We start from the raw sequence: 8908 nt of genomic DNA on the forward strand, positions 1-8908 counted from the left end.
AGTTTCTTTGACTTACTGATAGAAAAAAGTAATGAAGTGAAATCGTCAGTTAAACTGATGAAAATTAATTTAAGTCAGAATGGCAGTATGAACTCTGGCTACAAAGCTTAAAAGGCACTGGTATCACAGTTTTATTAGACTTTAATTTATATTTCATTAGAAATACAAAATGACTGAAAATTAATGTGTTCATTTTACCTTTCGTGCTGTCAATTCACATATATCAAACTATTTATTAAAAGCTATCAATGTACCTATTTAATAAAGTAGTACAAAACATGAAGGAAAGTGTGATGGCTCATTTCGCTTCAGGGTTCACTTTAGACTTCAGGCATGTGATTTATCACCCTGTTATTGCAAGTTTAGGCTATTAAATCAAGTGACACAAAATCTTGTGTATTTTGTGCAGCTCTGGTGAACTGCAAACCTGAAAAATATAACTTTTTTGTTATGGCTTATACATTTTGACCATCTTAACTTCAACATTTCTTTTCCAAATACACAGACACACACGCACACACACGTTTACACAGAGTCAAATTCTGCAATATGACACATCCTGCTTTCTGTGGCTGAGGTGGAGAAAACACTTTTAACTCAAGAAAGTGATTTTGCACTGGAAGTTCTTCAACCATCTCTCCATCAGGGCCTTGAGAGTGAGGTCATACACAGAGTAACTGCTGAATATTATTGGTAAAATAAGAGGTGCAAGACAATAAGAATTTCAACACCAATATTAGGTCTTGGTGTTGTTTTGAGGGGTTTTTTTTCCTTTTTTAAGGACTTGTTAATAAAGGAGCAAATACTAGGCATCATAATTGACACAGCAGACAGCAGGGTTTTAATCAAGCAATCCATACATCTGACTTTCTTCTAAAAATTGTGTCTGTCTTGGTTCCTTTCCCATATATGTGCTAATTATAATCTTGAAAGTTTAAGTAGCTACAAAGTTGTATCAATTTGTTCACTATTTAAAATAACAAAAGGGCTTCATCTCCAAGAAGAAAATCTGTGCAAAAGAAAATTCAGCAGGAGAACGAAATTCCAAGTACACCGAAAATCCTATAAAAGTAACTTCATTAAAGAAGGGCAGACATGCCAGCTGATTGGGATATTCAGAGCATTTACTAGAGCACCAGTAGCAGTGCGGTTAGATGCCCTACGCTGATGAATTCCATGTGAAGGAGATGTATTAGCTAAGCAACTATTAGATAGGTTTCTGAACATGGTTACAGAGGAATATATGCAGTGTTCCAGCAAAGGGCATCGCCAGGCATGTAAGTGCCCGCTCTTCCCATGGAAAGTCAAAAGGAACGGAATAAATGGGATTAAGAAAGTATTTGCAGCAGGACAAAGACAAGGACCTGTGAAAGACTAACGCACCAAAATGCTCAGGAGGAACACTTTAATTGCTTCTGACTGAGTCAATGAAGAAATAGCAAATAGTGGCTACAAATGTGTTAATGTGCTTATTAAGACGGCTCAGTCGCACCCGTGACATTGTTCCTTTATTACTCTTTCCCCACACACCCTCCATACCCTGCGAGAGCGACGTGTCGAGGAGCACATGAAGCAGAGGCTGTCCCCAGCCGCTGGGGAGGTGACACGTGCTGCTGCAGCTCCCTTCGAGGCCATGCCCTGAGGCTGTTTCCCTTGAGGATACGTCAGGATGGGAGAAGGAAGCAAAGCCGGCTGTGGGAAGTCTATGTTGGTATCTTCCTTCTGTACAGTAATTATTTTTGAGGTCTGTTAACATGGATTTGGGCTCTACTTTGGGCATCAGTCTCTCCATTGCAAAGAAAATAATTTAACTGATCTGCAGCTCTTTGTTTCCCCCTGCCATTTGAAAAATAAGAACTGTTATCCTCACCCGTCTTTACACAAGCCTATACAGATCTAAGGACAAAAAGTGTGAATTGGCTTGACACTGGCACATTAAAATATAGCTACACCAGTTTTCCCGAGTCTCTGCCAGGGACAATCAGCCCTGCTCCCACTTTAAGTGCCTTGAGAAAACCCTTTTCAGCAGAGAAACCACTGAACAACAGCAGGTCATCAAACCAGCTCCAATACCTCCCCGTGCTGCAGGCTTCCACCTTGTCCTGGCTGCTGCAGCAGTGCCTTGGAGAAAGCGGCGCTCAGAAATCAGCAAGGAAGAGGCTTGGGAGAGACCAAGCTGGACCAGAGGCTGCTCTACACAGCTGGTGCAGCCTGGGCCAGCTCAGCTGGGCCAGCATCTCCAGGACTGGGGTCATTGTGTTGCAAAGGAGCCATTGTAGTGAAATCAGTAGGGGCGTTTTAAAATACCCCTACATGACAATTCCAGTGTCAGAACGGAGCAGGTCAAAGAAGGCTGTTCCTCATAGCAGGTTAAACTCCTGAGGGTGGAGATAATCTCACAGCAGGAAGGGAGGAAAGTGCTGTGCCTGCCTGGGCCAAGATGCTTTCACACTCCTCATTGCCAGCTTTAGGCTACAGAGCGGGCCATTGTCAGAATCATTGTCATTATTATCCTAAAATCTGCTGCCCGACATTCAGGCATCTATCAGGAAAAGACCCAAGGCCCTATTAGTGCAGGCAATAAGCCCCCAGGAGGAGGGGAGGAAGCTCATTCCTAGAGAAATTAACGTTGCTGCTGGCTACATTCCTATCAGCTTTGTTAATTCTGAAGTGACATTCATTGGTAAATCTGATTTTACCATGCTCTCCCATCAATCAGCAGGACAAGTCTCCTAACAGAGGTTTTTTTTTGTTGTCACACACAATAATTTGCCTCACACACACATGATGTAATGGCCCTGGGGGAAGCTGATCATCAATACTTTGTATCTATATGAAAACCATGTGCCCACCATCATCACTGTGTCCTGACTATGTTTCTGATATCTGCCTTTCTGCTCTCAAGCTGCAGTTGAGGAAATCAGCATTGTCCTATTAAACATATTAATAGATTGTGAAAGAATGCCACTCCCTCCCCAAGTGAAGCTTCCAAGGAATATGCTGTTAAATCCTTTACCTGGAGATGCTTCCATTGCAAATACACACTAGAGAATTGAATACGGTGTCCAACAAAGCCTGGTGTTTTCCTGATTCAAAAGAAAGTGTTGGAAAAATCCTGAGTTTTCGTCCCACACCTCAGCAAGTCAAGTCCCGCAAATATTCTCATTCCTCAAGGTGATTTAGAAATGTTTTGTCCTGTTTTAGACAGTTGGGTACAAAACAAACATCTGACAGATCCTGATAGATTTGCAATTCTAAGTTAATTGAATATTTTAGCGCCAACTGCATAAAATACAAAATTAATTGACAAATAGTCTGCACACACATGCTATTTCTTTTGGGAAATTAAATATTTGATTGTGATAGAATCTTTAAATATCTGGGTATCAAAACCCCAATAAATTTCTTGATATACTTCCATCTAAGTGAATGGAAACAGGTAAAAGCCTGCAATAGTATTTTAGCTGTTGGGGGTGGGGGGGTGGGGGGGGAAGGAACCTCTTAATTTCTTGCAGTTTTATGTAAAATAATCCAAACTCATGAGACTGTGTGTGAAGAGCACAGTCTTTAAGGTGATGAATAGTACTAAAAGACCTCCTTACCGATGAAGGTAGTTAACTGAGCTGACTGCCTCCAGCGTTGACACCTTTAAACGGCATGTCCATCAAGGGAGAGATGGGTTGAATTTGTAAAAGATTTGTCCTCCTTCTGGGGCCATACAGTAACCCTCCAAACTGTATAGTTGTTTAATTTTCTTCTACTCCATGCCCTGCAAGAGATGACAAGAAGCGAAAAAAGAGCCTGATGCTGGAGGAAAGTATTAACTGTTTGCTGGGCAGGGGGTGCTGCGCGCCTCCCTGCCGTGGGAATGGTTTAACAGAGGGTTAAAAGCTCTTCCTCCGAGCCCCCCGGGCCTGCTGTGTGTACAGCAGCTCACAACGCCGCTGCCCGAGCAAGGGCTGTGCCAAAAGCAGGGAGAGACGGGCGTGTGGCCATGTGCCGAGGCAGAGCTGCTGGCCTGTTCCCAGCAATGCCTGCTGAGCCCGCCACAGTGCCCAGCTCCCCCGGGACCCCCAGCCACCACAGAACCCAGCTAAGCCAAGGCACCTGCGGTTCAGCTCCGGCAGGTTAAACTTCTGCCGAGTTTCTAATGGCTGTAAAAACTCCCCTTTGGCCTTGGGTGCTATAACTATTTATGAGGTTGACCTTTAATTACTCTCTCATGTAGAAATCTTTGATAATATGTCTTTGAAAGCTTGACAAATACGGACCTACACAGCACAGATCAATACCAATATAGTAACATAGTAGAGCAGCTTCCACAAAAGCAGATGCTAAAAGGTATTACCAGCAAAGCTGCTTCAAAGGACTTATCACTTCAGCTGAGCACTGTCAGCTCTCCTGTTACTGAAGGGTTTAGGAACGTAAAAAACAAACATGTTTTTTACAAATGCCAAATATTAACGTGACATAAACACTGGAAAGGGTATGAAGCATTAACCCACTGGGCCCAAGGGAACCACAGCTGGCAGCAGCAGCAGGACAAGAGTGACTGCCATCTGCCGTTGCTGCAAAGTTTCCTGCTCACCCACCTTTCAGGGCTGGAAAAAAAATTGTGGTGTTGAATATCTAGTTTGAATGTCACACAGCTTCTTGAAAAGCAGCTCCTTAGCAAATCCACTATCTTCATGACTGACATCCAAAGTAGTAATCAAACCAAGAGTGGATAGTTATTAATTCTACATTCAGTTCACTTGAATGTTCAGTATTGCTTGACTTTCAAGCTTTGACAGACATTGTACACATGCATGAGCATACCTGTAGGTACTGAAATGCACATATATGTGTGTGCATATGTACACACAAATAAAATCAAAAAGTCAGTAATATTCTGTTAAGAATGGTGAATGCACTTGGGAAATGTCTACACAGTGTTGAGGAGGGGGTTATCAGTACAACCATATAGTTATATAAAAGAGAACCATAAGCCAGAATACTTCATTTTTATTTTAACCCACCTAGTATAACTTATTATTATCATACAAGCTTAATACTTTGTGTCATAAGTACTATGGAAATAAGTCGGGGTTCTCCTACAACAATGATTAAAAGCACAGAATATGCATCATCTTTGACCATCACAATACATTATAGGGAAGAACTTGACATTGTTCTCACCTAATGAAAGTTTGCTGCTGGGAGGATGATTCCCAAAGACATAGACTGAAGAAAATGCAAAGATAAAATTTTAAAGGTTTTATAATAGTTTTTATTTCCTCATCACTACTAGAAAAATAATTGATCAATCTACCAGACAGATAATAATTAAAGAAAAGCATCACAGACCAAAAAGCTGTACAGATTTTGGGAGAGGTTTTAATTGCTAAGAACCACTTCAGTTTTCCTTCTCTTCTGAATTTCTGCAAAATTAAATTGTTTTCTCTTATTCAGAAGAGCAACTGTTCTCCTTTAGCTCTCCCACAGAACTTTTTTTTTTTGTCATAACAACATCCTGGCCAAAACAGCTCCCAAGAGACAAAAGCAATGAAAGCCATAAAGGAAGAATGTTTTTGTCATGCCAGGCCCTACTGCTCATGTCTTAAACTTACAAAACCATTGGCAACTAAACTGGGCCAGACAGACCATCTGAATAAATTTGGCCAGTTACCAGTTACTCCAACTAGTTAAAAAGTCCAATATATAGAAACAAACTATGTTAACAGTGTTACATCAGCATAGAAACAGAAAAGGAATTTAAAAGCCCTAAATTCAGGGACCTTCCCCACGAGGAGGTAAAATCAGACTGATTTTCTCTGAGCTTGCTTCCCGATCTGGCATTAGAACTCTCTCTTTGATGGAAAGAAACTCAAAAAAGCAGTCTGCCTGAAGAGGTCCTTCTCCATCCCTCGTTTTTCTAATCTCCAAAACATAAGGCTGAGGACTCCCTTGGGAAGGGTCCTGGGGGTGGGTGTGGGGAGATGAGTAAAGAGCCCAGATGCTTGAGCAAACAACTAAATGTCATTTATCCAGGAATTTTCCCTTTTGATGCCACGTTTTTCCATGTTGAATTTTGTTTTGCGTGCATTACATTAAATGTGTGTGTGATCTCTCCAGCTGTGAAACTAAGAGGAAGAAGCTTTAGAAGAGGTATGGGTTAAATAGAAGCCTAATGTGATAAATATAGTAACATCCATACAAGGTTTCATACTACTCTTGTCTGGAGGTCCACCAAAGTCGAGAGATAAAAATTCGTTTTGACTGGTACACAGAATTCTGAATGTGCCTCATTACAATGTGTGGAGTAAAGACTCCCAGCAGGAGCCTTGCTGCCTTCAGAGCCATGGTGTGAAGCCTTCTTTTGCTGCCAACACAAGGAAAGAAGCTTTCATGAACGCAGCTCCAGACAGAGCAGAAAAGTAAAATCCTGCCCTCCAGGGACCAGACTGTCTCTTTTCCAGCACTGCACATGGTACATGGAAGGGAAAACCCCCAATCCCTCCAGCATCCTTCAGCACTGCCATCTCCAGCACGTCCTGCTCCATCCCCAGCAGCAGTAGTACTGCAGGTAATGCCCATCCCCAGCAGCAGCAGGATCCTGCCAGCCCACGTTCCCACTCTGCTTACTGATGGGTACAGCCATACAGCAAGCTCTGGAGGAAGGGGGTTCAAGAAGAAGAGCAGATTCCCCTTGGGTTGTTTCATGGGGGTTTTCACATCACTGACAAAAAAAAAAAAATTTAAAACCAAATCCACTTTTCATTAAGAGTCTGTTGGTGAAACTGATACTACAGAAATACACATTCCTGTGTGCTGCCTTCCTGCTCCATAATGGCTCTTGCATTAGGGGCTGGGGGCAGGGGGGCTGCTGTTATCCATTTACTTTAGTAAAGATTGCTATTGAATGAAACCTTTAATGGGGTGTTTATGCTCCCGCTCAGCTAAGAGCTCCAAGCTGGTGGCAGAGTAGTCTTTCCCTCCACCTTGACAGCTATCAGAGAATCAATACAGGTAATCCCTCAGCTGCGGGCCTGCCCTGGCCACTGCACTGCGGTCACTCGTGGGAAAGCCAAACTGCTCCGGGGAGTGACTTTTCACAAGACCCCCACCACCTCTGCACCGACCCTCTGCAGCTCCAGAGGGAGTGCCACTGACCCCACTTGGATTTGGACAGAGGATGGACTTAGTCTTGCTCTCTAGGAAGCTTGATTTCACTTCAGGGGTTATCTGTGAATTGCTCTTTTTGGCCAGTATAATCCAAGTAATCATCCCTTCCTCTTTCCTTAATTCCCAGTGGGTGTTTTCTCTGCTCCTGCATTTCTGTTCATGACTAAGGTATCTCCTACTGGTTCTGCTCAAGCTCCTGCAGTCAAAGTGGAAGGATTGGATTTTCTCCCTGCTGCTTTGCAGGCTGATAAGACTGCAGTTTGCAGGACTGTGTGGCATTCTCACAGCAAGGCATTCCAAAGTGCTCTCTACACTACTAAATTGCTGGGCCAGCCAGAGGTTAGTCCTGTGACAAAGGTTAGTCTTGTGAGTTTAATTCTGGTTTGTCACTGCTACGGTGGAGATAAGCTGCGGTTTCATGACAGCCCCAACATCAAGGCTGCTGCAGAGTGGCTGGATGGGGATGGAATAGAGTCCTTCAAGCCCCACTGCAGGAGAGGCAGAGGTGCTGTCACTGTCCCCTGGTGTTGCTGCACAGCCCCAGTTGTCAACACCCAACACCAGGAGCCTTCGAGGGGATGGCTTTTCAGAAAAGGCTGGTGGAGATGAAGCCTCTGCTTGAGTCAAACACCATAAAAACACAGACAAAGTCTGGACATGTTTCACCTAAGGTTGAAAAAGACCAAGAAGAGAGCAAAGACAGAGGCTCACACCCCTCCCTCATGTGCCCAAGGCCCTGCACTAAGTGTGTTAAGGAGAGACAGAAAGGAGAAATTGCAAGGGCATGTGTATAAGGAGAGAAAGGGAAAGGAAGTTGATGGTGAAGGTGTCTGTAGGGGTAAAACAAACACCAGCACTTGCTGCAAAGGCCTGCAGGAGACTGGGGACCCAAGGAATGGCTTTCTAAAGAAGGGGACAGCTAGTCAGGGCTCCTCTGGTGAACAATCTCTCTTGTTTAATGGATAGTTTGGCACTGACCAATATTTGCTTGTGACATTATCTTCAATTCACTAAGCTCCTTGCTGCTTTTCACCCTCCTTCAGTAGTTAACCACCTCCCTGTTCTCCAGAGTGAGCAGCAGGACAGGGACTGGGACAGCAGGGGCTGGGGACCAGGTGTTTGAAAAACATGGATATGGAGATGCTAGAGGCAGCAGATGTCTGTGGCCAGGCCTTTTGTTCTTTCACACATGCAAGCCTGAGCTCTGGGACCACCTTTTTTTTTGTCTCCCCATTGTCATTTACCCAGGAGGAGCATTTCAGGAGTTAGCCTCACACAGCCTCTCTCCCTGCACCCCTCTGCTCCAACAAAACAGTTGATTGCCCTCATACTCTGGTTTCTATTTAGATCACTTCCTATTAACATTTAAAAAACTCACACAGAGTTAATGCAGAGCACTTAAAATCAGCTAGTGTCTTACAGGAGGGATTAGTCCCAGGGACTTGTCTTGCTGCTCCCCTTGGGAGGGCCATTTTTAATCCTAGTTAAGGGAAAAAGAGCCAGGGTGCACACACATCCTTTGCCTTAGTGAAAGCAGTGACAAATGTGACCCCAGACAGGGGCACCACCCCACAGCCAGTTTAAGCCAAACTAAGTGAGAAACACGGGTGTTTCTCACTATATTGCACATAGTGTATTACTGTAGTTACTGTCATGGAAAATAACACTTCTGTCCTATATTTGCAGATGCCAAGAAATGGAAGAGGTGGATTTAGTACAGCGTGTAAAGCCACAGCCCAGCCCC

This window comes from Passer domesticus, chromosome 1, assembly GCF_036417665.1.
Source record: "Passer domesticus isolate bPasDom1 chromosome 1, bPasDom1.hap1, whole genome shotgun sequence".
Taxonomy (NCBI): Eukaryota; Metazoa; Chordata; class Aves; order Passeriformes; family Passeridae; genus Passer; species Passer domesticus.